This window comes from Columba livia, unplaced genomic scaffold (assembly GCF_036013475.1).
Source record: "Columba livia isolate bColLiv1 breed racing homer unplaced genomic scaffold, bColLiv1.pat.W.v2 Scaffold_103, whole genome shotgun sequence".
Lineage (NCBI taxonomy): Eukaryota > Metazoa > Chordata > Aves > Columbiformes > Columbidae > Columba > Columba livia.
In genome coordinates, this window is record NW_027043008.1 from 4250285 (window position 1) to 4256996 (window position 6712).

Genomic DNA, 6712 nt, shown 5'->3' on the forward strand with positions numbered 1-6712 from the left:
TTTGTGACACACACACTGTACAATGGGGTTTGTGACACACAAACTCTGTACAATGGGTCTTGTGACACACATGCTGTCCAATGATGTTCGTGACACACACGCTGTCCAGTGGGGTTTGTGACACACACACTTTCCAATGGGGTTTGTGAAAAACACACACTTTCCAATGTGGTTTGTGACACACACGCTGTCCAATGGGGTTTTTGACACACACACACTGTCCAATGGGTCTTGTGACACACACGCTGTCCAGTGGGGTTTGTAAAGCATTCACTGTCCAATAGGGTTTGTGAGACACACGCCATCCAATGGGGTTTTGAGACACACACAATCCAATGGGGCTTCTGACACACATACGATTTCCAATGGGGTTTATGACACACACACTGTCCAATGGTGTTTCTGACTCTCATGCTGTCTAATAGGTTTTGTGCAACACACTCTGTCCAACGCGCTTGTGTCACACTCGCTGTCCAATGGGGATTGTGACACACACACTCTGTCCAATGGGGTTTGTCACACACACACTCTGTCCAATGGGTCTTGTGACACACACGCTGTCCAGGGGGGTTTGCGAAGCATTCACTGTCCAATAGGGTTTGTGAGACACACGCTATCCAATGGGGTTTTGAGACACACACAGTCCAATGGGGCTTCTGACACACACACGATTTCCAATGGGGTTTATGACACACACACTGTCCAATGGTGTTTCTGACACTCATGCTGTCTAATAGGTTGTGTGCAACACACACTGTCCAATATGCTTGTGACACACTCGCTGTCCAATGGGGTTTTTTACACACACAGGGACCAGTAGGGTTTGTGACACACACACGCTGTCCAATGGGGTTTGTGACACAAACATTGTCCAACGGTGCCTGTGACACACACGCTGTCAAATGGGGTTTGTGACACACACACTGACCAGGGGGGTTTGTGACACACACAGGCTCTTCAGTGGGGTTTGTGACACTCATGCTGTCTAAAAGGGGTTTGTAACGCAAACTCTGTGTAATGGGGTTAGTGACACACACACTGATCGATGGGGAATGTGACACACACACTGTCCAATAGGTATTGTGACACGTACACTCTCTCCAACGCAGTTTGTGACACACACGCTGTCCAATGGGATTTGTGACACACACTGTCCAATGGGGTTTCTGACACACACTCTGTCCAAAGGGGATTGTGACACACATGCTTTGCAATGGGTTTTATGACACACACTCTGTCCAATGGGGTTTGTGTCAAACACACTGTCCAGGGGGACTTCTGACTCACAAGCTGTCCAATGGGGTTTGTGACACACACACTCTGTCCAATTGGGTTTGTCACAAACACACTGTACAATGGGGATTGTGACACACACGCTGTCACATGGGGTTTGTGACACGCACGCTTTCCAATGGGGTTTGTGACACACATACTGTGTCCCATGGGGTTTGTGACACACACACTTTCCAATGGTTCTTGTGACACACACGCTGTCCAATGGGGTTTGTGAAACACACAATCTGTCCAGTGGGGTTCGTGACACACACACTGTCCAGTGAGGTCTATGACACACACACTGTCCAAGAGGGTTTGTGACACACACACGCTATCCAATGGGGTTTGTGAAACACACAGTTTCTAATGTGGTTTGTGACACACGCGCTATCCAATCGGTTTTGTGACACACACAATATCCGATTGGGACTGCTACACACACACTCTGTCCAATGGTGTTTGTGACACACACGCTGTGCATTGGGGTTTGTGACACAGACGCTGTCCAATGGGGATTGTGACACACACACTCTATCCAATGTCGTTTGTGGCACGCACACTTTCCAATGGGGTTTGTGACACACAAACGCTGTCCCATCGGGTTTGTCACTACACACGCGGCCTAGTTGGGTTTGTTACACATACACTGTCCAATGGGGTTTGTGACACACACACTTTCTAGTGGGGTTTGTGACACACATGCTATACAATGGGTTTTGTGACACACACACTGTCCAATAGGGTTTGTGAGACACACGGTACCGCATCGGGTTTGTGACACACACGCTATCGAATGGGGCTTGTGACACACACATGATTTCCAATGGCGTTTGTGACACACCCGCTGTCCAATGGGGTTTGTGACACAGATGCTGTACAATGGGGATTGTGACATACACACTGTCCAATAGGGTTTGTGTCACACACACGCTATCCAAAGGGGTTTGTGACATACACACACTGTCCAATGGTGTTTGTGACACGCATGCTGTCCAATGGGTTTTGTGACACACACACTGTCCGATAGTGTTTGTGACACACACTCGCTATCCAATGGGGTTTGTGACACATACACAGTCCAGTGGGTTTTGTTACATACACACTCTGTCCAATGGGGTTTGTGACACACTCACTCTCTCCAATGGGGTTTGTGACGCTCACAATCTGTCCAATGGCGATTGTGACACACACACGCTCTCCAATGGGGATTGTGACACAAAGGCTGTCCAATGGGGTTTGTGACACACACAGTCTGTCCAATGGTGTTTGTGACACACAGGCTGTCCAATGGGGGTTGTGACACACACGTTGTCCAATGAGGTTTGTGACACACAGGCTCTGTGCAATGTGTCTTGTGACACACACGCTGTCCAATGAGGTTCGTGACACACACGCTCTCCAGTGGGGTTTTTGACACACACATTGTCCAATGGGTTTTGTGACACACACACACTATCCAATGGGATTTGTGAAACACACATTTTCTAATGTGGTTTGTGACACACTCTCTATCCAATGGGTTCTGTGACACAGACACTGTCAAATGGAGATTGTGACACAGAGACACTGTCCAATGGTGTTTGTGAAACACTCGCTGTCCAATGGTGTTTGTGACACACACACTCTGTCCAAAGGGACTTGTGACACATACGCTGTCTAATGGGGTTCGTGACACAAACGCTGTCCGGTGGGGTTTGTGACACACACACTATCCAATAGGGTATGTGACACACACACGCTGTTCCATGGGGTTTATGACACACACGCTGACCAATTGGGTTTGTTACACACAAACTGACCAATGGTGTTTGTGACACGTATGCTGTCCAATGTGTTTATGACACACACAAAGTCCGATAGGGTTTGTGACACACACACACTGTCTACTGTGGTTTGTGACACACATACTCTGACCAATGGGTCTTGTGAAACACATGCTGTCCAATGGTGTTCGTTAAACACACGCTGTCCAATGGGGTTTGTGACATAAACACTGACAAATAGGGTTTGTGACACACACACGCTATCCAATGTGCTTTGTGACACTCACAATTTATAATGGGGTTTGTGACACAAACACGCAATCCAAAGGGTTTTGTGACACACACACTGTCCAATGGTGTTTGTGATACACACTCTGTGTCCAATGGTACTTGTCACACACACGATGTCCAGTGGGGTTCGTGACACACACGCTCTCCACTGGGGTTTGTGAAAAACACTCTCTGTCCAATGTTACTTGTGACATACACGCTATGCAATCGGTTTTGTGACACACACACTGTCCAATGGGGATTGTGACACACACTCTGTCCAATAGGGTTTGTGACAGAAACACACTGTCCAATGGGGTTTGTGACAAACACATTGTCCAATGGGGTTTGTGACAAACACGCTGTCCAATGGAGATTGCGACACTCACACGCTGCCCAATGCTTTTTGTAACACACACGCTGTCCAATGGGGATTGTGACACACACGCCGTCCAATGGGGTTTGTGACACACACACTGTCCAATGGGGTTTGTGGCACACACTCTGTCCAATGGGGTTTGTGGACAAACACACACTGTCCAATGGTGTTTGTGACACAAACGTTGTCCAATGGGGTTTGTGACACACACACTGTCCAAAGGGTTTGTGGCACACACACTGTCCAATAGGGTTTGTGACACACACACGCTATCCAATGGCGTTTGTGACACACACACTTTCTAACGGGATTTGTGACACACACGCTGTACAAAGGGTTTTGTGACACACATTCTGTTTAATGGGGATTGTGACACACACACGATGTCCAATGGTGTTTGTGACACACTCGCAGTGCAATGGGGTTTGTGATACAGACACTGTCCAATGGGGATTGTGACACACACACGCTGTCCAATGGGGTTTGTGAAACACACGCTGTACAATGGAGTTTGTGACACACACAATCTGTCCAATGGGTTTTGTGACACACTCGCTGTCCAATGGGGTTTGTGACACACACAATCTGTCCAATGGTGTTTGTGACACAAACGCTGTCCAATGGGGATTGTGACACACACACTCTCTCCAATGGTACCTGTGACACACACGCTGTCTAATGGGGTTCGTGATACACACGCTGTTGAGTGGAGTTTGTGACACACACACTGTCCAATAGGGTTTGTGAAATGCACGCGCTATCCAATGGGGTTTCTGAAAAACACACTTTCTAATGGGGTTTCTGACACACTCGCTATCCAGTCGGTTTTGTAACACACACACTTTCCAATGTGGGTTGTGATACACACACTCTGTCCAATGGTGTTTGTGACACACACGCTGTGCAATGGGGTTTGTGAAACAGACACTGTCCAATGGGGATTGCGACATAGACACACTATCCAATGGGATTTGTGACATGCACAATTTCCAAAGGGTTTTGTGACACACACACTGTCGAATTGTGTTTGTGACACACATGCTGTCCAATGGGGTTTGAGAAACAGACGATGTCCAATGGATTTTGTGACACACACAATCTATCCAAGGGGGATTGAGACACACACACGCTGTCTAATGGGGTTTATGACACACACGCTGTCCAATGGATTTTTTGACACACACAATCTGTCCAATAGGGATTGAGACAAACACGCTGTCCAATGGGGTTTGTGACACACACGCTGTCCAATGGGGTTTGTGATAAACACACTCTGTCCAATGGTACTTGTGACACACACGCTATACAATCGGTTTTGTGACACACACTCTGTCCAATGGAGGTTGCGACACACACACGATGTCCAATGCTGTTTGTAACACACACGCTGTCCAATGGGGATTATGACACACACGCTGTCCAATGGTATTTGTGACACGGATGCTGTCCAATGGGGATTGTGACACACACACGCTATCCAATGATGTTTGTGACACACACACTTTCTAATGGCGTTTGTGACACACACGCTGTACAAAGGGTTTTGTGACACACACACTGTCTAATGGGGATTGTGATGCACAAACGTTGTCCAATGGTGTTTGTGACACAGTTGCTGTCCAATGGGGTTTGTGATACAGACACTGTCCAATGGGGATTGTGATACACACACGCTGTCCAATGGGGTTTGTGACACACACAATCTGTCCAAAGGGTTTTGTGACACAATCTCTGTCCAATGGGGTTTGTGACACACACAATCTGTCCAATGGGGTTTGTCGCACACACACTCTGTCCAATGGTACTTGTGACACAAACGCTGTCCAATGGGGTTCGTGATAAACAAGCTGTCGAGTGGATTTTGTGACACACACACTGTTTAATAGGGTTTGTGAAACACACATGCTATCCAATGGGGTTTGTGGAACACACACTTTCTAATGGGGTTTCTTACACACACGCTATCCAATCGGTTTTGTGACACACACACTTTCCAATGGGGTTTATGACACACCCACTCTGTCCAATGGGGTTAGTGACACACACGCTGTCCAATGGGGTTTGTGACGCACACTCTGTCCAATGGCATTTGTGACACACACGCTGTCAAATGGGTTTTGTGACTCACACACTATCCAGTGGGGTTTGTCACACACACTCTGTCCAATGGGAATTGTGACACACACTCTCTGTCCAATGAGGTTTGTGACACACCCACAGTCCAATGGGGTTTGTGACACACACATAGTCCAATGGGGTTTCTCACACACACTCTGTCCAGTGCGGTTTGTGACACATACACTGTCCAATAGGATTTGTGACACACACTCGCTATCCAATGGGGTTTGTGACACATACAATTTTCACTGGGGTTTGTGACACACACGTTGTCCAATGGGGTTTGTGACACACACTGTCCAATGGGGTTTGTGACACACACAATCTGTCCAAGTGGATTGAACACACGCGGTGTCCAAGGGGGTTTGTCACACACACGCTGTAAAACGGCGTTTGTGACACAGACACTTTCCAGTGGGGTTTCTGACACACGCACGCTGTCCCATGGGGTTTGTGACACACACGCTAACCAATTGGTTTTGTTACACACACACGGTCCAATGGTGTTTGTGACACGCATGCTGTCCAATGGGTTTTGTGACACACACACTGTCCAACAGGGTTTGTGACAGACACAGTGTGCATTGGTGTTTCTGACACACACGCTGTCCAATGGGGATTGCGATACACACGCTGTGCGATAAGGTTTCTGACACACACACTTTCCAATGGTGTTGTTACACACACACTGTGCAATTGGGATTGTGACGCACACATGCTGTGAAATGGGGTTTGTGACACACACACTGTCCAATGGGGTTTGTCACACAAACTCTCTCCAGTGGAGCTTGTGACACACATTCTCCCCAAAGGAGTTTGTCACACACACTCGGTCCAGTGGGGTTTGTGACACACACGCTGTCCAGTAGGGATTGTGACAAACACGCTGTACAATTGGCTGTGTGAA